A 25161-nucleotide genomic window follows, 5' to 3' on the forward strand; every position below is an offset into this window, starting at 1 on the left:
TAACCTTACCACTCCCCTTGGGGGTCTTCCGGAAACTGCGCCATTGCCGACATGTGTTGTTGTACGTCTTCCAGGTGTGGGGGGCTAGCGATTGCTGCACCAAAGCCATCACTCCCTCTGCCCTAGCTGGTACAGATAATTTGGGCAGGTCAAACCTCTTGCCTGCGCGTCTGGGGCTGCTCGCCTAAATGCAGGCCAGTTAAAGCGTGTGTGACGCCGGTTATGTGAGGGCAGTGGCGGAGGATCAGGGTGTCTTAAGACCGCATATAGTTCCCTTGCAGGGGACACGGCTGCACAGAGTTTCTACTTCCCACTTACCACACTCTAGCCCCGTTCCGGAGGTGAGTCACAGATACACAGTACTACTGTTTTTATTTACTCTATGTACCATACATTGGGAGACTGAACGGGAGTGCATTTACTGAACTACTTTCATGGATCTACTGTAGATTATTTATATGTGCACAATTTTGGCAGCAACGGTTTTATCTTGGAGTTTCTCTGGGACATTTCTACAGTACCTATATACCATATACTGTTTCCTCATTGAGGCACATTTCTACAATCAAGAACTTGGATAAAAGGAATTACTAAATATATACAATACCAAGTTTTTTCGTTGGGGGCATAAACACGCAATTTGGTTGTTTAGAAAGATTTTTTCTATTATTACTCATTTTGAGTGCATATATGTAAAAGCCAATGCACTCAATAAACAACCTTTTATTTATTGCGTGAGGATTTCTATTTTTATGCCCCTGCGACTGCAGTGAACCACCTGAAAACCCTATCTCAGTTAAAGCGGGATAGTGCGTCTGCAATTACATTAAGCTTCCCGGGGATGTGCTTTGCCTTAAAGTTTATGTTCCCCAGCATGCACTGCAGGACCAGCCTGCGCAACAACCTTATCACTGGTGTTGACGTAGCCGATAGGCCGGTCACTGCCTCCACTACCCCCAAATTGTCTGACCAGAATATTATGTGCTTGTTCGCTAACTCCTTGGCCCATAGCTCTACCGCTACTACAATGGGGAACAACTCCAGGAAAGCCATGTTCTTAGTTAGCCCCGTCTCCACCCAGATTACTCTGCAGGTGAAGTTTAGCAGACCCAGCAGTGACTGCATTTGTTTCAGGGTCACCTTCCTGGCCTCCCTGACTGACCTAGGCTCATTCTAAGCTTCCTGACCTTGTCTGCGGGTAAGCGTGATTCCCTTGACAGCGTGTCAATCTCTATACCGTGGAATGACAGGATTTCTGTTGGGCCCTCAGTTTTCTCCTCTGCTATGGGAACCCCCAATTCCCTCATGATCCCCTTAGTTCTTTCCAGCAAACTGTTGCACTGCAGTGAACCCGGGGGACCCACCAGCAGGAAGTCATCCAGATAGTGCGCAACTGTGCTAGTCCCCGTCTGACTGACTATGCACCAATGCAAGAAAGTACTAAAAGCCTCAATGAAATGGCACAACCCATGGGGAGACATTTATCAATGTAATACGCACCCTCAAATTTACACCCTGTGAATCTGAAGCTGCTGGGGGCCAAAGGTAACAGCCGGAAGGCTGATTCTATGTCGATTTTTGCCAATAGTGCTCCCTCCCCACATGGTTTAATTATCCCTATGGCGGTGTCAAATGATTGGTATTGTACCCGGCATAGCTCCGGGTCTATGGCGTCATTCACAGACCCCCTTCTTGGGTATGACAGGTGTTGTATTAGCCTGAATTTGCCCGGGTCCTTTTTTGGCACTACACCCAGTGGGGAAATAATTAACTGGGCGATAGGGGGGGATGCGAATGGGCCCGCCACACGCCCCAATTTTATCTCTTTCTCTATTTTTCCTTTAACTATGTGTCTGTGTGTTGCAGCGGATTTCAAGTTCTGGCTAACACCCCTAGCTTGTACCACCCCCCCCCCCCCACTGGTATGTAAAACCCCTTTCTAAATCCCCCTTCCAGGAACCTTGCTTTCTCCCGGTCGGGGTACCCCCTTAACCAATAGCTCAGCCTGCTAAGGCTGACCGGTGTTGGGGCCTGTGTTAGGTGCCTCCCTTCCTCTCCCCTGGCTGCGGTTGCCCCGGGCTTTGAAGTATTTCTTAACGGGGTGGCTACCCCCGCACTGGCTACACACGTTTGAACTTGCAACTCTCCCCCATCTGCAGTATTTATCGTTAAACGCCCAGCACTCCCCGTTGCTGCCTCTGCTTGCTGAAAGACTCCCGGGCCGACCGCCCGGCCCCTTGCGAAAGGGCGCGTTACCCCCCCCGGCTCGTGTTTCCCACTAGCTTCATCCACAGTTCCATGTCCATCTTCCCCAGACTCAACCGTGTATCTCCCTGCCACCTGTGCCTGAAATGCTCATCATAATCTCACCACGCTGACCACCCGTGTTCGTCATGTATGTTCTGTATCACACATGTATTTCATCACATTATGCAATTCCTTGGGATATTTTGAAAGGAAACAGTCCCCGAACACAATGAAACGAATAACCCAGTTCGCATTATTCCTCACTACCTGCCCTTTTCCGCCCGCCTCTCGCGCGCGTTTCCTCTCTGCTCGCCCCTTTTCAGACAGCTTAAACATATCCACATACTTTCTGTTACCTATGTCTCTCTGTGTTCTCCTGGGCAGGTAAGTGTACAGGGAGCTAGTCTCGACTGCAAACGAATCCTCCCCGCTGTGGGTGGAAGCCGCCCCTTTGTCTTTGCGCGATTTGCGTTTTCCCTTATCTGTCCTACTCCGCTTTGCCGCCTTGCTCAGCGCCTCTACCTGTTCCCTTATGCGCTTTACCCCTGGGGTCTCGTCGCTGTCTGCGCCGCTGCTTGCATCTGACTCGCTGCTCGCTCTTGCGCTCTCACTATCCTCGCTGTCTGACCCCTGGGACTCACAGTCCGACCCTGACCTAACCGACCCCCCATCGCTAACATCACCATCAACATCATCCTCATTACTTTCCAATGCTGCATTTTCATGCTCACCTGATCCTGCGGCTTGTGCACCTGGGTGACCGGTCCTGGGTCTTTTGACCGCACGGCTCCTGTTGCTGCTCCCCGGATCAGCGATGCTTCCTGCGTCCACCGGGGCAGGGGCCCGGGACACTGGGGGGCACCGCGCAGCCTGGGGTAGTGGGACTGCCGTTGATGGATCCAAGGCTGGTGCCGGCGCGCCAGGCGCAGGTGCATAAGGCGCAGGGGCATGGTGTGCGGGTGCATGTGTTGGCAGCGCCGGTGGGTATGGCGCGTAGGGGGCAGGTGCATACGGCGCAGGCCGGTTTTTATGAATATCCCTGCTTCAGCACAGGTGGTGCAGTCTTCCACTAAGCCACTGATGGAGCCACATGTGCTGAAGCAGGGATATTGATAAAAGCTGGCCTGTTGGTAGCCCATGAGGACTAAGTTTGAGACCCCTGGTTTATAAAGACTGCAATTCATTATCATTAGCCCATTAATATATTCTAACTTTACCTCCAGGCTACCCTTACGACGTATCCAGTAGGTCATGGGGGCTGGCACACCGGGGGTCTTATGACTTACAGGGAACGTCATACTATTGGAACGGAAGCAGAGAGTCATGTTTAAGATAAGGGGAGGCCAGATTTTCCTGAGATATTTACATTCTCGTGTGCCGTTGTTTCTGGTCACTTTTGGGAAAGGCCCACACAGACATGCCATGGGGAGGAAAAGGACCATGACCAGTCCGCACAGACATGCCATGGGGGGTTGGAGGGAGAGATAAAGGGGACCATGACCAGCCCACACAGACATGGGGAACTAAATAGTCACATTAGGGTGAGAAGTAGGAGAAGGATGTGTTGGGATTTAGTAATAGTAGCCCACAAAGTGATGTGTGGTGCAATGTGGACACAAACAACCCACAAAACCGAGCCGAGAAACAGAAACACAAAAATTGAACATGGATCTTCTAAGAGTGAAATCAGTGAGTAGACAAGGATGCTATGTAGTTCCATTACAAATTGTGAAGAGAGCGTAACTAAAACAGGTCTTAAAGCAGCAGAATATACAAATATATTCAGGGACAATACAAGGAGCTTTCAAAAGAACTATTCATCCCACGGGCAGTACAAAAGGACTCAGGGCCATTCCTTAAGGTTGGAGGAAAGGAAATTTCACCAGCAACAAAGGAAAGGGTTCTTTACAGTAAGGGCAGTTAAAATGTGAAATTCATTACCCATGGAGACTGTGATGGCAGATACAATAGATTTGTTCAAAAAAAGGTTGGATATCTTTTTAGATGGGAAAGGTATACAGGGATATACCAAATAAGTATACATGGGAAGGATGTTGATCCAGGGATTAATCCGACTGCCAATTCTTGGAGTCAGGAAGGAATTAATTTTTCCCCTTAATGGGGTTTTTTGTTTGCCTTCCTCTGGATCAATAAGTAAGTATAGATATAGGATAAAGTATCTGTTGTCTAAATTTAGCATAGGTTGAACTTGATGGACGTACGTCTTTTTTCAACCTCATCTACTATGTAACTATGTAACTATGTACTATGTAACAATCCATGCTGCTCGCCATTTTTTGCAGTATAATGTTTTACACTTTCAAATGCTGTTTTTTTATTTTAAGAACAGGACATGCTAAGGGGATAAAGCTATTAACATTATATGAGAAACTCAAAGGCTTCTGAGGAGGACCAAGTGAACACAGGACAGTGACGTTTTCTTTGGGAGGGGCCATGGGGGAAGGGAATAGAGAAAGTGCGTGGCTCTCTCTCGTTTTATAGATATATATATTTTTAGGGGGGTCAAAAGTGTGGTACTCCCGTCAATACGCCACACAGGCCACTAGCTCCCTGATTGCCCAGGGAACGTGTCACCTGGTACAAGACTAAACAGGAACGTTACCGCTCAAATAGACGCGTGATGAAGTGAAGCGCCCACTTCTTACACTTCCACCACACCAGCTCTGGACAATCATCCTCATCCACCTGCAATGTTTCCTGTCAGACAGAAGATAGTCAACAAACTGTTATACTGTAAATAAACAGAACTTCTGTTCAGCATGAAATAAGCTGTGCAGTTTCATGGAGCAGAAGTGAACTCCCCATTTAATCACAGAGCTCACCCTGCCACCCCACATTTACTGCGAAACCTACTCCCTTTCTTGGTGAAACCGGCCAGTTTATCCAGACTAATTTCTCTCCGTTTGCTTGTTCTGTGATGAGAACATACAACATAAAAGAGCTTGTGCTGCTACAGGCTGAAAATATATAACAGCACAAAGCAATAAAGTAATTCTAATTTAAAAGGCAGCAGCTTGATCTGACTAAGAGACCATCACCAAGTGACATGGACAAAATCTGTGGAGATGGCCAAGCCCCTATGAGCAGGTACAACACCCCATTCAGTCGTTGAAAAAGGTACCATTGTTGTAACAAAATGTTGGCATTAGAACATGCTTAAATATGTTATATAGTTTTTCATATCTTTAAGGTGTGCCAAGGTAAGCTGGCTCCTGGCATCCTGCCTCTCTATTTATGCCCTTTTAAAAAGGGTGTTATTATGCTGCTAATCTTCTAACCTCACACAACACCATCTCTGAACATGTCAAGGTCCATCATGAAAACGTGATTTATTCGCGCGAATCATGCAAAGCAGATTATCAAAGTCCGGTCTTACTGGAGGGACATCTCTGTCAGTGATGCTGCTGAAAACACCCATCCATTGGGTCATCATCTGATTATTCACCAGCTGGAGCGGCAGCGCATACTGAGGGCAAAGAGAAGGTAAGTTGTCACCTGTTAGCTTCTTAAACACCAGGATAACGCAGTATTGTATCCCGCACATAGACTACAATAGAGAGTGGAGGCGAATATTTTCATATTTAGAGGGCATTTTACGTGGTGAGATTTAAAATAGAAAGGAATTTAGGCTTCTGATCATGCCCATGACACCATTCCACCCTTGCCAACTCTGAACCTGCAGACAAATGCTCACAGAAGTTTTCTTATCATGCTAATATTCTAAAAGAGAGGGAGTAGCTCAGTGAGTAAGGACGCTGACTGGCACTGAGTTTGAAGCAGGGGAGCTTGGTTCAATTCCCGGTGTCGGCTCCTGTTGTTTTGGTCCCTCGATGTTTCTTGGTCATCATTCTCCATGGCTCCAGCAGCCAATGGTGATATCTTGATCATCAGACGATCATATTGTATAATTAAAGGAGAAAGGAAGGGTACATCAGCACCACCCAATATGGACAGATTGCAGTCTTAGTAAGTCCATGGAACAGCTAAGGTATCCATTTCGAAGAGGCTCCAAAGCAATCTGTTTGGTTCTGGCTGCTGGCATGTCGTCACAAAAGTACTGGTCGACCACATACAGTACATTAGCTGCACCTGGAACCACATACATTAGCTGCATCTGTAAGAAAAGAAGGAAGCATTAAGCAATAGGTATTAAACTGTATGAGGGTTAATACACAGGCCTATTTTCCCCATCTATGAGCACTAAACGGGTACTTTCCTGTTCTGCTGCACTATCCTCCCCCCCTGCTTCTCTTCTTTTTTTCTGATGGGTTCAGAACCCAAACCTTAACGTCCTTCTGCAACTCGGGGTCCCCTGAGTCCACCTGTATGGCAATGGGCACTGGGACGCCTATATTGACTATACCAAGCACAGTGCCTGTCTCAATATATCGGTCTATCTTTGTCCCAGTCGGCTGTGTTTGCCACTGATGAATGTCAGTCACCAATGTCACCCCCCCCCTGTCGCCCACCCACTGAGGGTGTGTGATGCTGTGATTGCTTTCACCTGCCCCTCCAACAACCCATTGCTGCGTTCAATTAGACCCGCTGCTTGTGGGTGGTAAGGATTATGCATTGTCCATTGTACTCCACTGTCCTTTGCCCACGCCTGGACCATGGATCCAGTGAAGTGTGTACTCTGATCTCAGGGATCCCATAGGCTAGGACCACCTGTTGCAGAGCTTTAAGGGTAGTTCCTCGTAAATTTTTGCACATTCACAGCGCGTACACACACTCACAGCACGCACACACTCACAGCGCAGACCCACACTCATAGCGCGCGCACACACTCACAGCACACACTGCTCACTGCACACACTGCACACTGCTCACTGCACACACTGCTCACTGCACACACTGCTCACTGCACACACAGCACACTGCACACACAGCACACACACAGCACACTGCACACACACACTCACAGCACACTGCATACACTCACAGCATCTCACACAGTCAAATACACACACAAACACACTGTCAGGGCGTGTTCACCACAAACGAGACGGGATCGCGGTGCTGAGGTGGGATAGGATATAATGCCACCCACAGCCACGAGGACACGTCTTGAGAGTAGAGTGGTCTGGGAGTCCGAATCGGGGCAGGAGAGGTACGGATGGTAGAGGGTGCTGTATGCAAAGTCCGGGGTTAGAGATAAGGACATAATCGTTTACCGTTTGCCAGGATCGGGATTCCAGAGGTGCGGAGAGTCGTGTTGCCGTATGCCGAGTTCGGGATGCCAGAGGTGCGGATAGACGTAGCGGAAGCCGGTTCGGTACACGAGGAGGACTGCAAAAACAAAACAAGACAAGACAGGACTAGGGAGGCAGAGAGTGATGAGAACAACTGGTTCTATGCTCAGCCAACGAGTCAGTGACACTGAGCACAGAAGAACCAGGGGAGCGATGGTACCTTAAAAGTAAAACAAAATCTAAACAAGAATAAAAACAAATGATTTATCCACACACGATAAAATTGGAGGCTTACAGAATCCAAATGGATAAACAGCATAGGAAGTAGGTGATCTCACGATCACTTCACGCCGCTGCTGCTGCTGCACGCCACCCGACTGTGTCTCGATCAGGAGCCGACATGTCACTTCCGGGATTCCGGCCGGTTGGAGATGACGTCACGGACTCAGCAATCTTTCTCCCTCTCAATCGTAGGGTCACGCTCTTTGTTTTTATTCTTGGCTCTGTCTATGTCTTTCTCTGCTTGAGATTGCACCTCCTCCCTTGGTTTTGGTTTTTGACCATACAACCTGCTGGCTATAATTGTTCTAGCCTTTCTATAGCTTTCAAAGTATTATCTGGAAGCCACATTATTGTGTTCTTACAAAATTGCACTATGTAGATTTTGTTTTACTTTTAAAACCTGGTTCTTCTGTGCTCATGATTTCTTGGACCTTGAAACAGTCCATCTAAGGGTTTGAGTGTTTTTGTTTGTACCTATACTGCACTTGTTTAGTTATATTTAAATATTCACTTTGCACTTGTATACCTGTATATTTATACACCTAATCAATTGAATTATTTATTCACTTGCACACATTAAGTTTAAGTATTAGAGCGCCATCTACTGTTGTTTGTTATATGAGTCAGTGACACTGTTAGGTATATATAGGAGAGCAGATCCAATGGTAGCTCAGCAAGGTAGGGGTGTGTGGAAGGGCCAGGCTACGGCAGGGATAGGTCCAGCATGAGTCCCAGGGGAGGAGCCATAAAGCCCAGTAGTCAGACTGCATTGGATTGCAGCAATGGTTTGAGGTGCTGTGCCTTTAAGGGGTTGGTGCGGCTCCGTGTGGCCGCGCCTCTGTGTAGCTGTGCTTGCAGCCGCGTGACCGAGCGTAGCCGCCGGACCGAGAGTAGAAGGGGAGTTTTGGCGTGCGCGCGCGCGCGCCCACGTGGAGTAGTGATCGGCGTTCCGGAGAGAGGCTGCCTGCGTGTCGCGGGAGGACCCGTCGGAGCTGCCGGTAAGTGAGGAGCACACCGAGGGTGGCGTGACTCCCAGACCCTTACAGTACCCCCCCCCCCCTGCAGGGGCGACCTCCGGGCGTCCATGAGATGGCTTGGAGGGATTCTTACGATGGAAAGCCTGGATGAGTTGAGGTGCGTGGAGATCCCGGTTGGGAATCCAGGAACGTTCCTCTGGTCCAAACCCCCTCCAGTGGACCAGGTATTGTACTCCACCTCTGGAAATCCTAGAATCCAGGATAGCCTGAACCTCGTACTCCTGTTGACCTTGGATCAGAAGAGGAAGTGGAGGAGACGTGGTCTTAGAAAAGCGAGGACTCTGGAATGCTGGTTTAAGCAACGATATATGAAAGACTGACGGAATCTTCATCGAGGGTGGAAGGCGTAGGCGATAAGCCACAGGATTAATCCTCCTGACCACAGGAAAGGGGCCGAGGAACTTAGGTGCTAGCTTCATGGTAGGAACCTTTAGTCGGATATTCCTGGAAGAAAGCCAAACCCTGTCTCCTGGGACGAATTCCGGAACCGGGCGTCGAAGGCGGTCTGCCTGGAGTTTCTGTCTCCCTGTAGCCACCTTAAAGTTCTCCTGAATCCTCGTCCATAAGTCTTTCAGCTGGGAGATGCGCTTGTCAACCGCTGGTACTCCTGAGGATAGAGGGGAGAAGGGTAGGCGGGAAGGATGAAAACCACAATTTATGAAGAAGGGAGATTCTTGAGTGGAGTCATTGCGAAGGGAGTTAAGAGCAAACTCAGCCCAAGGAAGCAGATCCACCCAATCATCCTGTGTATCGGTTATGAAACACCGAAGGTATTGTTCCAGGTTTTGGTTGGCCCTCTCTGTCTGCCCATTGGTCTGTGGGTGGTATCCCGAGGAGTATTGAAGTGAAATACCCATTTTACGGGAAAAGGCTCGCCAAAATCTTGACACAAATTGGGACCCACGATCAGAGACGATGGTTGCAGGAACTCCGTGAAGATGAAAAATCTCCTGGATGAAAACATCCGCAAGCCTGGAGGAATTTGGAAGACCCCTCAAGGGAACAAGGTGAGTCTGTTTGGAAAAACGATCAATGACAACAAGAATCGTATTCTTTCCTTTGGAGTCTGGAAGCTCTACAATGAAGTCCATAGAAATATGGTTCCAGGGGCGATCTGGAATGGGTAAGGGGAGAAGAAGGCCTGCTGGTTTGACCCGTGGTACTTTGTTGCGGGCGCACGTACCACACGCTTTAACAAACTCCTCCACATCCTTAGCCCTCTCTGGCCACCAGAAGGTACGTTGAACAAGGTCGTTGGTTTTCCGTATCCCTGGATGTCCTGCTGATTTAGAGGAATGGCACCACTCGAGAACCCTTTTGCGGTGTTGGGGTGCCGTGTAGAGTCTTCCCTCCGGAACCTTAAGTCTCCTTGGAATTTGTGATTGTTCGGATCGAATTTTGTCCAAAATATCAAAGGAATTGACGGACAGGATACATCTAGAGGGAATAATTGTCTCTAGCTGTTCTTCAGACTTGTCCTCTGCCAGGAACTGTCGAGACAGGGCGTCCGCCTTTAGATTTTTGGAGCCAGGAATAAAGGAGATAAGAAAATTGAATCGTGAAAAAAATAGTGCCCAGCGGGCTTGTCGAGAGCTCAAACGACGTGCCCCTTCTAAGTAGAGAAGGTTCTTATGGTCTGTGAGTATGGTTATAGGTGTCTCCGTACACTCTAAGAAATGTCTCCACTCTTCTAATGCCAACTTGATCGCCAAAAGTTCCCGGTTCCCGACATCGTAATTCCGTTCTGCGGACGAATTTTTTTTCGAGAAGAAGGCACATGGGTGTAGTCTGGCTAAGGGAGAGGTCCTTTGGGACAATACAGCCCCAGCCCCGATGTCCGAGGCATCTACCTCCAAGGTAAAAGGAAGTTTAGGATCTGGGTGGGTGAGGATAGGGGCAGACACAAAAGCCTTTTTTAGCAGATTAAATCCCCGTATGGCGGTCTCAGACCATGATGAAGGATCTGCACCCTTCTTAGTTTTTTTATTTTTTATTTATTTATAAAAATATTTTACCAGGAAGTAATACATTGAGAGTTACCTCTCGTTTTCAAGTATGTCCTGGGCACAGAGTAAAACAAAATAATACATGGTTACAAATACAGTTACATAAATGAACAAGGTATACATTATATACAAGACATTGCATGCACAGTTAAAGAAAATATATATTATGAGCGTATGGAACAGTTACAGACCAGATTAGTGAGATCAGTTATGGGAGATACCGTAGAAGAAATATTGCGAATGAAGCGTCGATAATAATTTGCAAAACCTAGAAAGCGTTGCACGGCTTTGAGAGTGGTCGGACGGGGCCAGTCCGAGATAGCCTTAAGTTTCTCTGGATCCATATTGAATCCGGAGTCAGAGATAATGTATCCCAAAAAAGCCACCGACTTGAGATGGAACTGACATTTCTATAATTTCGCAAAGAGATGGTTCTCCCGGAGGCGTGACAGCACTTGTTGAACATGTTTGATGTGTTCTTGAGGAGATTTCGAAAAGATTAGGATGTCATCTAGGTAAACGATAAGAAATGTGTTAAGAATGTCCCGAAAAATCTCATTGATGAAATCCTGGAAAACTGCTGGTGCGTTGCACAGGCCGAACGGCTTGACCAGGTATTCGTAGTGGCCGTCGTGGGTGTTAAAAGCAGTGTTCCACTCGTCCCCCTCACGTATCCTTACTAAATTGTAGGCACCTCTTAAATCCAATTTAGAAAAGATGGTTGCTCCCTGGAGACGGTCGAAGAGTTCCGGTATCAAGGGCAGTGGGTAGCGGTTCTTGCGTGTGATGTTATTCAAACCCCGGTAGTCTATGCATGGACGAAGAGAACCGTCCTTCTTTTTGACAAAAAAGAAACCTGCTCCGACTGGAGAGGAAGACTTTCGGATGAAACCCCTCTCTAAATTCTCTGCAATGTAAGTGTTCATGGCTTTAGTCTATGGGAGAGAGAGAGGATAGGATCGTCCTCTGGGCAGAGGTGCCCCGGGTAGTAGGTCAATCGGACAGTCGAACGAACGGTGCGGAGGTAGAACCTCGGAACGTGCTTTGTCGAACACATCACGGAATTCCCAGTACACAGAAGGTAGGGAATCGACCTTCTCTGGCAGGGTAGTCAACCCACCAATCTTCTGGAAACTCCTGGTACATGTCTTGGCACAAGAAGCACTCCACTGGATAGGTTCCTGATCCGTCCAGTCGATGCGAGGCTTATGGAGTTGAAGCCAAGGAAGACCCAAAATCAGCTCAACAGAGGGAGTGTGGATAACATCGAGAGTAATGATCTCTGTATGGACATCGACGAACTGCAGTAGGAGAGGCACCGTCTGTAGCGTGATGAATGCCGGCTGTAGAGGTCGACCGTCAATAGCCTCCAGACCTACTGGCATATTCTTATTGATAAATGGAATATTGTTCCGTCTAGCAAAAGTCTCATCGATGAAATTGCCTGCGGAACCGGAATCAATGAACGTCCGTGCTTGAGTGTGAAATCCCTCTCCAGTCAGTGTTATAGGCAACATTATCCTGGAGGGAAATACGTCTTTGACGATGGGAGAAAGTGTCAGTATTCCCAATGAAACTCTCCGGGATTTCATTGGGAGTTGGCATTTCCCGGCTTGTGGGGACACTGGGGTAATATGTGACCGGAATTGCCACAGTACATGCAGCGACCGGCATTGCGCCGACGTTGTTTTTCAGCAGTAGACAGCTTGTTACCTCCCAACTGCATAGGTTCCGGGACGTCCACGGAAGGGGGTGTAGGAGCCATGAACGATGGAGCAAGATGCCTTGAAACCCGTTGACGGTAACGAGAACGTTCATTTCTCCGCTCCTGTAGACGCTGGTCCACTCGAACACACAGACTGATCAATTCCTCTAGGTCAGTGGGACGTTCCCGCGCTGCGAGCTCATCCTTTAGGGATTCAGACAGACCTTGCCAAAACGCTGAAGATAGTGCTTCGTTATTCCATCCCGTCTCAGCAGCAAGTGTACGGAACTCCATAGCATACCGGGCGACGGGTCGATCTCCCTGGGTTATGTGATGAAGAGAAGATGCTGCCGTTAATTGCCGTGCAGGAGTATCGAAGACTCTTCGGAATTCCTCGACGAAGAGATCGATGTCCTGTGTGAGAGGGCCTTGTTGTTCCCAGATGGGAGAAGCCCATGCCAGCGCCTCGTCGATGAGAAGAGCCACGATATAGCCGACCCTGGAGACAGAAGAGACAAAACGAGAGGGATCCCCGGCATAGTGTTTGGGAGCCAGAATACGAGGTTCCAAAGCAAACGGAGGTGCTGGAAAGGCGGTTGCGGAGGCTGTGGAAGACACGGGTGAAGGTTGCCAACTGAGAGCTCGGACTTGAACAGTAAGCGAATGAAGGCTTTGCTGTAATGTATCCATTCGCCTATCAGCTTGTTCCAAATAAGTCTCTAGCCTGGTGAAGAGATTAGTATGGGCATTTATAGTGCGCTCCACCTCAGCGGGGTCCATGTTTGTGGGGCTGAGCATAATGTCAGGGCGTGCTCACCACAAACGAGACGGGACCGCGGTGCTGAGGTGGGATAGGATATAACGCCACCCACAGCCACGAGGACACGTCTTGAGAGTAGAGTGGTCTGGGAGTCCGAATCGGGGCAGGAGAGCTACGGATGGTAGAGGGTGCTGTATGCAAAGTCCGAGGTTAGAGATAAGGACGTAATCCTTTACCGTTTGCCAGGATTGGGATTCCAGAGGTGCGGAGAGTCGTGTTGCCGTATGCCGAGTTCGGGATGCCAGAGGTGCGGATAGACGTAGCGGAAGCCGGTTCGGTACACGTAGAGGACTGCAAAAACAAAACAAGACAAGACAGGACTAGGGAGGCAGAGAGTGATGAGAACAACTGGTTCTATGCTCAGCCAACGAGTCAGTGACACTGTTAGGTATATATAGGAGAGCAGGTCCAATGGCAGCGCAGCAAGGTAGGGGTGTGTGGAAGGGCCAGGCTACGGCAGGGATAGGTCCAGCATGAGTCCCAAGGGAGGAGCCATAAAGCCCAGTATGCAGCCCAGACTGCATTGGATTGCAGCAATGGTTTGAGGTGCTGTGCCTTTAAGGGGTTGGTGCGGCTCCGTGTGGCCACGCCTCTGTGTAGCTGTGCTTGCGGCCGCGTGACCGAGCGTAGCCGCCGGACCGAGAGTAGAAGGGGAGTTTTGGCGTGCGCGCGCGCGCCCACGTGGAGTAGTGATCGGCGTTCCGTAGAGAGGCTGCCTGCGTGTCGCGGGAGGACCCGTCAGAGCTGCCGGTAAGTGAGGAGCACGCCGAGGGCGGCGTGACTCCCAGACACTTACACACACACACACAGAGACACACTGTCTCTATAAGGGAGCTTGCTCTCGCAAGACGGAAGCGGAAGCAGGAAGCAGAGACAGGGAGAAGAGCTGCCAGATGCCGGGTAAGTGCTGCGTGGTGTTGCCGCTGCCCCACCGGGTCTGGGAAGGCTGGGAGTGTTCTTAGGTTTCCCCCTCCGGCGGGCGCAGTACCACCACAAAACCCCCGAGGACCGCGCTATAAAGAGGTTAAGCTGTAGATATAGATTTTTTTTTTAACGGCAACTTAAACTGCAGCTTTACAATAGGCAGCCATACTTTGAGAAGCAGTATTTTCACCGATCACGGGCGAATGGATTGATCGGCAGCTTAAATAATTAGATTTTCTTAAAATGCAAGAAACTCCTGCATTGATTAAACTGAGCACGAGGGAGATTTTAGTTACAGTTCACTCCCTCAGAATTGGTCGTCACACAATAATATTCAGGAGCTAAACCTATTTTTGTTCTTACAAACACAACCTGAATGGAGTAAGATCTCCTGAGAAACAGAAGAGACAATTCCGACTCATTATTTTCTTCTTAATTCACACATGAAAACAAGTGCATTGCTATGCAGCACCCTAAAGGATTTGAGAACATTTGTAGCAAACAAAACATTTCTGGTGTTATGGGTCTCGGCTACATTTCTCAGGCGCTACATTGAGAAATGGTCTAGTACATTTTGTCATGGCTGTCCATCTGCACTTCGCCGCTACTCACCCCGTTGCCGGGATGCTCAGCCGCCGGCCGCTTTGCCACTAAGGTAAGTCCCGACATGTAACCCTTACCCTACAAAAACCCAAACCAACGCTACCTCTGCCATAAAAACTTGAACCCCTACCCTTAATCCACTTTACCCTAAACTCTTACCTCAAACCCCCTACCATAAACCCCTTAACTAAGCCCTTACCCTAAAACCCCTAACATTAACCCCCTACCCTAACCGCTAAAGCCCCTTTAAATTAACCCCCTACCCCAACTAGTAAAACTCAATTTAGAAGCGGCTGGCAGCGAAGGTTCCAGTGGCAGATCGGCCGCAGAAGGACCCTCCGCCGCAGCCAAACGATGGCAGTCATTTGATGTTATCGTCTGATAAATTGTGTTCCCTTGTTTTTTTTTTAAATGTTTAAATCATTATAGTTTACTTAGTTTCTAAAATAACTTGGTTCTCTCCCTTTTGTAGGGTCTTCTGGTTCATTTTTGTTCCGTTATATAGATAAAGTTGGCAGAGTTATTCTTGGTCGTTATGTTTCATGACTATGCCAGTTTTAATCTGCTGATAAGATGCCTATTGCAGTATTATGTGCTTCCTGGGTTCAGTCTTGGCTGTCCACGTAAGACGCATGATGTGTCGTGGGTGCTTTCCCCATTTTTTTTGTCTCGTGCCGGTCACAAAGTTGGCATGGTTACTCTACTCCTGTGTTTCGGCTTCCTACCAACTCTTTTTTTGTTTGCTCAAATGTATTTTCCCTTGTGGTTTATTTTTCGATCAAATGCGTCTCAACGGGTTATTCTGGGGGAGGGAGGGATGGGGGGGGGGCTAATGCTATGGCACTCAACATAACCTTCACTGCATAGTCTCATGTCTTTGCTTATGATAATCCATCAACATAAGGGATTTAATAGCCCTCAGAAACGTAGACTAGCCATATCTAACTATAGAACAGAAGCAGCGGACGTCGTTTTTATACAAGAAACGCATTTTAGCAGACGTTCTTCAGCTACTTATTTTCATAAGCAATACTCCCAGGTGTTTCTCTCCTCAGCACCAGCGAAGAGAGATAGCGGTTGCCATTCTGACAACTGATAATATCTCTTTTAAAATCAAACCAGATTAAAACAAAAAAAGAGGGCAGATACATTTTTCTGGTTTGTATGCAACTGTAGGTGGTCCTCTGGTAATAATATTAGCCAAGGTTTACGCTTCTAACGCTTCGAAAGTTCTCTTTTTTGAGAGCACCTTTTCTTTATTAGAGGACATCAAAAAAGGTCTCATCATGGGTGGTCACTTTAATACTGTCCTTAACACTAAATTTGATAGATCACATAATTTCGATGATTCCCCCATCATCCATGTTTTAAAGGAGTCCAGGATCCTCTTGGATTGGTTAAAAGATCTGGAATTGGTAGACATTTGGAGGAACTTACACCCATTGGCCATAGATGATACTTTTGTCTCAGTGCCACATAAATCATACTCTTGAATTGACATGTTGACATGTACTTGGTGGATACGCGCCTGGCCTCTCAGATTCAGCAGTCGCGTATTCACATTACATGGTCGGATCATGCTACGATAGATATTCTTATCAATAATCTGGCCCCGTGCAACATGATTCATCAATGGAGAGTGATCACATCTGTTATGCATCCCCAGGTATTATTACAATGAAAAAATGACCTTGACTTCTCCAACACAAACTGCTCGACTGTATGGGAAGCGTACAAAGCATTCAGAGGTTCGTTTGTAAAAATCGCCTCTCATAGGAGATAAAGGTAGAATGAAGAGAATTGAAGCTTTAAACTGGGAGCGCTCTCGTTTGGGGACTAGCCATAAATTCATTCAGGATTTTTTTTTAATAGCAATAATTAAGATTTGTGGTGAATAATTGTATTTAATGTCTATCACATAAAACTCCACAGGCCATGAGATGGACCTCCCAGAAATGTTATGAAAGGTATAATAAAGGTGTGTGTGTGTTTTAATTTTTTTTTGCAGTTCCCATCTTTCTTTATACTATATTAGTGAAAGCACTGTATGTTTGCCTGCCTGCCTGGATGTCCGGTGTCCCTAGGGGAAATCTCATTGGTCCCTTGGCCCGCCCGCCCCCGCACACCTCTCATTGGCCTGAGGCGGAGTGACGGGCCAAAGGACACACAGGGACACACACACACACACAGGGAACACAGGGACACACACACAAAGGGACACACACACACACACACACACACACACACACACACACACACACACACACACACGGACACACACACACACACACGGACACACACACACGGACACAGGGACACACACACACACACACACGGACACAGGGACACACACACACAATGACAGACACACACACAGTGACACACACACACAGTGAAACACACACACACACACACACACACACTGTTACATACATTAGCGGGGCTCACACACTATTATTACCCCTTCAGCGCCCCCCCCCCCACCCAGTGTCAGCGGCCGTGCGAGACCCCCCCTCTATATCTCCCACCTCTCCCCCCCCCACACATATACATGCCCCCCCCTCCCCGGCGCTACAACTCACCCCTCCCCGGCGGGGGAACAGCCAGTGGCCAGGCAGGCTGCCTCGCGGCGCCGAGTGCCCAAGATGGCGGCGCCCGGGACACAGCGGGGGAGCGGCCACAACACGCTGCCTCCCGCCTCAGATCCACGTGGGACCTGCCGGATGGGTGAGTGAGCGGCCTTCACCTCCCCTCCACCCCCCCTTCACCTCCCCTCCACCCCCCCTCCCCTCCAGTGTCAGTGTCTCCCCGATACCCCCCCCCCCCCGGCGCCGCTACAGTCAGCCCGGGACACAGCGGGAGAGCGGCCACAACACGCTGCCTCCCGCCTCAGATCCACGTGGGACCTGCCGGACGGGTGAGTGAGCGGCCTTCACCTCCCCTCACCCACCCATCACCTCCCCTCGCCCCCTTTCACCTCCCCTCACTCCACTTCTCCCTTCCACCCCCCTTCACCTCCCCATTTACCTCCCCCCCTCCACCTCCCCTCCACCCCCCCCCTTCACCACCCCCCCTTCACCTCCCCTCCACCCCCCCCCCCTTCACCTCCCCTCCACCTCCCCCCTTCACCTCCCTTCCACCCCCCCCCTTCACCTCCCTTCCACCCCCCCCCTTCACCTCCCTTCCACCCCCCCCTTCACCTCCCTTCCACTCCCCCCCCTTCACCTCCCCTCCACCCCCCCTTCACCTCCCCTCCACCCCCCCCCCCTCCACCCCACCTTCACCTCCCCTCCACCCCCCCCTTCACCTCCCTTCCACCCCCCCCCTTCACCTCCCTTCCACCCCCCCCTTCACCTCCCTTCCACTCCCCCCCCTTCACCTCCCCTCCACCCCCCTTCACCTCCCCTCCACCCCCCCCTCCACCCCCCCACCTTCACCTCCCCTCCACCCCCCCCCCTCCACCTCCCCTCCACCCCCCCCTTCACCACCCCCCCCTTCACCTCCCCTCCACCCCCCCCCCCCCTTCACCTCCCCTCCACCCCCCCCCCTTCACCTCCCTTCCACCCCCCCCTTCACCTCCCTTCCACCCCCCCTTCACCTCCCTTCCACTCCCCCCTTCACCTCCCCTCCACCCCCCCTTCACCTCCCCTCCACCCCCCCTTCCCACCGCCTCCCCCCCTTCCCACCGCCTCCCCCCCCCCCTTCCCACTGCCTCCCCCCCCCTTCCCACTGCCTCCCCCCCCTTCCCACCGCCTCCCCCCCCTTCCCACCGCCTCCCCCCCCTTCCCTCCACCTTCCCACCGCCTCCCCCCCCTTCCCACCGCCTCCCCCCCCTTCCCACCGCCCCCCCCCCTTCCCACCGCCTCCCCCCCCGCCCCCCCCTTCCCACCTCCTCCCACCCCCCGCCTTCCCACCGCCTCCCACCCCCCGCCTTCCCTCTGCCTCCCCCTTCCCACCTCCTCCCCCTTCCCACCACCTCACCCCTCCCCCCCCTTCCCACCACCTCCCCCCCCCTTTCCACCACCTCCCCCCCTTCCCACCACCTCCCCCCCCTTCCCACCACCTCCCCCCCTTCCCACCACCATCCCCCCCTTCCCACCACCTCCCCCCTCCCCCCCTTCCCACCACCTCCCCCCTCCTCCCCCTTCCCACCACCTTCCCCCTCCTCCCCCTTCCCACCACCTTCCCCCTCCTCCCCCTTCCCACCACCTTCCCCCTCCTCCCCCTTCCCACCACATCCCCCCTTCTCTCCCTTTCCACCACCTTCCCCCTCCTCCTCCTTCCCACCACCTCCCCCCTTCCCACCACCTCCCCCCTTCTCCCCCTTCCCACCACCTCCCCCCTTCTCCCCCTTTCCACCACCTCCCCCCTTCTCCCCCTTTCCACCACCTCCCCCCTCCTCCCCCTTCCCACCACTTCTCCCCTTCCCGCTCCCCTTCCCCCCCCCGCTCCCCTTCCCCCCCTCCGCTCCCCTTCCCCCCCCTCCGCTCCCCTTCACCCCCCCTCCACTCCCCTTTCCACCCCCCCCCTCCGCTCCTCTTCCCCCCCCCTCCGCTCCTCTTCCCCCCCCCCTCCACCTCTTTTTCCCCTTTCCCCTCCCACCCCCTCCTCTAACCCTTCCCCCCCCTCCTCTAACCCTTCCCCCCCCTCCTCTAACCCTTCCCCCCCTCCTCTAACACTTCCCCCCCCTCCTCTAACCCTTCCCCCCCTCCTCTAACCCTTCCCCCCCCTCCTCTAACCCTTCCCCCCCCCCTCCTCTAACCCTTCCCCCCCCCTCCTCTAACCCTTCCCCCCCCCTCCTCTAACCCTTCCCCCCTCCTCCACCCCTTGCCCCCTCCTCCACCCCTTGCCCCCCTCCTCCACCCCCTCCTCCCCTTCCCGCCGCCCTTCGCCTTCATGCCCGCCTTACCGCCTCCCCACCCCCGCCTCTGCCTTTCACCCACCGCCTCACAGCCGCTGCACGCACTCAACAGACACCCGCCACACTCGACACATACCTGCCGCCACACACACCTGCTGCCTCCCGTCCCTACGCACCGACATCACTGACCCACCGCCTCACACCCTAGCAGGACCCCCACTCACAGACAGCACTCACAACCCACGCGCCAGCCGCCGCCTCACACCCTTGCAGGACCCCCACTCACAGACAGCACTCACAACCCACGCACCACCCGCCGCCTCACACCCTAGCAGGACCCCCACTCGCACACAGCACTCACAACCCACGCACCACCCGCCGCCTCACACCCTAGCAGGACCCCCACTCGCAGACAGCACTCACAACCCACGCGCCACCCGCCGCCTCACACCCTAGCAGGACACACGACTCAGATTTTTACATCACTTATGCCACCAAAATATACATTGTACTGTGGTGAGGTTACAATAAACCATTTTTATACAACATCGTATTACATTTTCTTCCATCTTTCTTTTCAATATTATTATCCAACCTTTACAACAAACAGTCACCTATTGTTCCACGATTTATAAATAATACTCCCTATTACGCATTTACATCCCGGGCAACGCCGGGTCTCTCAGCTAGTGAAATAATAAATATACATTTTTTATAAAATATATGCGTGGGATCTCTTGTTATTGTAACTACTGTATGCTATTTAGAGTTTAGTCTAATTAGTCTACACAGTGCAAAATCTACATCTGTTGCTGTTGTGTGCAGGCACAAAAGGATTTCTCTTTGCCCTCAGTCTGATTCGTTGCTGAGGGGTCATGTGACCCTTCAGCGCGCTTGAAAATCACTTTTGCCTGTCTCCCAAAGCGCTGAGCATTGGCAAGCGCTGAGCATTGGCAAGCGTACGTCCACATGCACAGCGCCAGAGTGGACAGGCACATTTTATTACATTAATGTGATTGCTCCAAGAGCGCGTCGCGGCAGCACCCCGAGACCCACCTTAAAACACACATGCTTAAAGAAGCGTATGAGAAGCTCCGTGACTAATACTGTACACCTGATACATATACCTTGACCCCCTGCAGACACACTTACCAGAACGCCCTCCTACTGTCTCTGTACATTCTTCCTACCTACCAATTAGATTGTAAGCTTATAGGAGCAGGGATTCCTCTTCCTTAATGTTACTTTTATGTCTGAAGCACTTATTCCCATCGTGTCATTTATATTGGTTGTTATTTATATGATTGTCGTTTGTATTACTACTGTGAAGCGCTATATAAATAAAGACATACATACAAAAACAGCACGATAACAGAACTCATAAGTGTCAACTGCAAAAATAATCGGAGACCCCAATATAGCGTCCGTGCATGCAAGACGATAAACCAGAGAGAAGAAAGTAATATCAGCACGGCCACCAGAATAAAGACTCAGATCCTTGGAAGGAAATGCATCCGCCATCCTCGTAGGGAATAGCAAATTGAAATTGGCCTGGATAACGTCACTCAAACTGACCCAGAATATTGTGGATTGCAGATATGCGTGAAGGAAAACTAAAGATGAATGATTCCAAACAAGAAAAAAGTCAAATAAAGTAAGTCTTCACATCCCGATTGTAATTTAGGGGTTCAGAGAGGCAAGGGACAGCGCAGTAGGCAAACAATTCAAATTTGAGAATACTTGCGAGTCTCTAAGGCCTCGGCCATGTTTACCGCTTGCTGGTGGAAGCGTGCTGACGCGCGCTCCCGCTCAGTACTGAGCCACTACAGTCGCAATTAGAGCGGCTTTAGTAGGGGCTCACCTGCGCTTCCGCGCGCTTGCGAAAGCGCAGGTCTTAGGGGAATTTAAAATTCCCCTGCTTGCCGGCGAGACAGGCCGGTCACGTGAGCGGTTCGCCCAATGAGGGCGAACCAGCTCCGTGATGTCACTGGCCTGCCCCGGCCAGTGACACGCCCACCCCCGGACCACCCCCTGACGGCCTGCTGAGAGCGCGTGCGGTAAGCAACCGCAAGGCCAGGGAAAGCACCCGCTTTCCTGAGCCTCAGTGCGCCTCAGCGAGCAAGCAGGGAGCATGGACTCGGCCTTAGCATCGCCATTTTGAAACAACTCTAAGCATCTCTCAGGGAAAGAAGTGTCCTTCTCCCGAGCATCAATGCGGACTTTGTATCAGACAAGTTAGGTCCAAAATAGGCCTCAGAAGCTTGCCAGCCTGTAGTAAAATTTTAAAAAAAGTGACTCCTCTCTGTAAGGTGGACGGGTCTCTGCTGCCAAGTATTCCGTAGGTCACGCATACAAACACCACGATGTGCAGCTTCATCAGGCCCTGAGGAAGCACTTTTTACTTATACTACAAGCCGCGGCCTTACTTGGACTGATTTGTTTTTATCCCTTTTTCCTTCCTGTTTACCCTCTCCTTGGTCTTTTTGTATAAATGTCTTACTACTATAATTTATGTTGGGTCCCTTTACCCTTCTCTTCTGTAAGCCCAAAATCTTGCAAATAAACAGTTATTAGAAAAAAAATTGATCAGCTAGACAAGGGCAAATAAACGAAACCTGAATTATCTCGAACCTGTAAAGTATTCATAGCAATCCCTCTGAAATACTTCAAACAAGATGCCTAGAAGCTGCCACATCTGAGAGGAGATGGTCTGGTTGGTCAGACTGTATGCCAAAGACAGGATCTCCTCATAAAACTCTGCAAGAAATACAGTAAAAGGAATTCACAAAGATAGAACCAATTAACACTTTAATCTCACCAAATCCTAGCTATAGAAGTCAATAGGAAGTCCCGTCTGTTTATGTCAGTGTGTCACATTGCAGAGACTGCTTTCATGGGTCATAGGTTCCATCTGTGTCACCCTGTGGACAGAATCTACAGATCAATAGATCCCTTCTTTCTGCTGCAGAACAAACTGATTCCATGGGCGCTTTCTGACTGACTCAGCAGTTGAAAGACATGTGATGGACGTAACATTTCTTGGTCTCTAAATATGGATTCTGTGGTTCTTATGATGATCACCTATAAAAATATTTTTTTTAAAAAGAAGACGATCCGTTGAAGACGACTGTTTTTTTGTAAGAGAATTGAAAACGATTGAAATAATTCAAAGTCTTTGTTACTTGTCCTTAAACTGTCATTCACTATACTCTAATAAAACCTGGGCTTTTTTCCCTTTAATTCCTAGTGGCATAGAAAGAGGAGCGATAAATTAGAATTACGGACACTAGTACTGTATAAATATTAGGCATGCATAACTCTACTCAGAGTTTGCTCTGGAGAGAGGTGATTAAAGCATGCAGTGTCGTACACTTCAGAGTAGGGCAAGTCCATATCCAAGGTGTTTGAAAAATTAGAGAGAGGTTGGGTGGGAAGTGTGCAACAGCGAGTAAAGGAGAACGTAAGGATTGATTTTGGTAAACTAAATGGTGGGTCAGGAACTTGTCAACCATAATTCCCTGCATACCTGGCAATAAGGTCATAGAAAATTCAAAGGCAGAATCCAATATACTTTAGCGTACTGTACCAAGAAAAGATCTGTGTGTATATGGCATACGCTGATCTAAAAATTAGCCTAGGTAAGCACTGGAATTTCATTTGCCGTGGGAGAGAGATAGTCAGAAGGAAAAAGGTTGGTGGTTACTGGATTTATTTATTTATAAAATGTTTTACCAGGAAGTAATACACTGAGCGTTACCTCTTGTTTTCAAGTATGTCCTAGGCACAGAGTTATGATGTGAAATACATGGTTACAAATACTGTACATAGTTACATTAAGTGAACAGGGTTATACATTATATACAAGACATTGATCCAAGTCATTTCCAGTTTGGAAGGAGATATCCCCAAAAGAAAACTTAGAGTAGTGGTGATCTATAGAATGGCATGACCGGTGTATGGATAGGGGAAGCAGACACTGATTTTGACCATTCTAAATCTCCAGGAAGAATATACCATACTCAAGCTACGATATTCTTAGAACACATTCGTTAAAAAGGATATATCAGAACTAAACTACAGATTCTAAACTAAGAAAACCTAAAAGTAGTTGAGCCGAGTCAGATTGCTGTAAGGTCAGCCGTAAGAGGAAATACTAATCAAATTTGAACTGTTTACTTATGAAAATAAGAAAAATAGGAGATGGGGCACACGGATTTAAAAAATAATGAAAATGTATTCAAGCATGTGCTTTAATAAATGTATGCTTTAATAAATTTTCATTATTTTTGAAATCCGTGTGCCCCATCTCCTATTTTTTTTTAAAAAATATACACCTATATCAAACAATACAAAAAAAAACTTACAGGGGAGATTCTTGCTCTATGGAATTACCAACCAAGGCTGAAGAAATGTAACCTGCTGAAAATATATTCTTTATTGTAACAGCAGGGATGATGCAGAATTTGCTTGCCGTGGAGAGTGATGGAAAAGATTTCTCTTCCTCTAGAGCCGGGGTGGGCAAAGTGAGGCCTGCAGGTCGGATGATTGCCTATGGTGCAGGCGACTGAGGCAGCGTCAGTGGCAGCAGCAGCAGCTCGGCAGCTGAGACAGCAGCATGGCTGGAGCCCACCCAGGTGGTCCTAAAATGGAAGTTAGGATGGACTGAAAGTCGGGCCCAACTTCCATAAATAACTATATGGGTGGACATCCAGCTACAGTGCCGTCACCTACGCACGCAGAGCATCTGCTGCTGCCTCCGTTGCCCGCACCCCATGTAGAGACCGGAGGAGAGGGGGAAGGGAAGTTGGGGAGAGGAGGGAGATTGAAGGACAGTGAGGGATAAAGAGGGTGAGTGAGGAGGAGGAAGGGGAGCAAGGAGGAGGAAGGGGAGGAGGAGAAAGGAGCAAGGGGATCAGAGTGAGGAGTGAATAGGGAAGATTAAAAAAAAGAAGAGTGATTATTAAAAGAGAAGAGGGAAAGTGAGTGAGAGAGTGAGGTGGGTAGGTGAGATGCCGGTTGCGAGAAGGGGAGCTATGATAAACTTTGCGAACCCCAGACTTTGTGTAGATTCTACATTATGTTTGCAGCCGGCAACGTTTACCCAAGCTTGTCAAGTGGCCCTCCAACCCCAAAAAATTGCCACCCCTGCAAGATCTATAACACAAAAAAATATTATATGCAGTGTATGTGTAGTAAACCAATGTTTGGAAACCAGACAAACCCTGGGTTTGTGCATAAAGGCCAGCCAGGCTCATGAGTCCTGTTATTTAAAACCTGAATATTTGAAAGATACCTATGATGTGTTTCTGCAAAACAAGGCCAATGATCTGTAAACATATTTCCTCCAACTGCTGTTTTACCTGAAAAAAAACAAAAGAGGCTACAATCCCGAAAATAAAAGGTGTCCCAGTAAAGAATAATATCCAGGCACAAACAAACAAAGCAGACAGTGGAGGAAAAGAG

General features: G+C 49.6%; 1 pseudogene; it reads right to left on the bottom strand.

Annotated features, from left to right (window-relative positions):
* Positions 1-5007: 5007 nt before the first annotated feature.
* Positions 5008-25161, bottom strand: part of LOC142476196 (importin-8-like) — a 38509-nt pseudogene continuing 18355 nt past the window's right edge.

Source organism: Ascaphus truei, unplaced genomic scaffold, assembly GCF_040206685.1.
Source record: "Ascaphus truei isolate aAscTru1 unplaced genomic scaffold, aAscTru1.hap1 HAP1_SCAFFOLD_1481, whole genome shotgun sequence".
Lineage (NCBI taxonomy): Eukaryota > Metazoa > Chordata > Amphibia > Anura > Ascaphidae > Ascaphus > Ascaphus truei.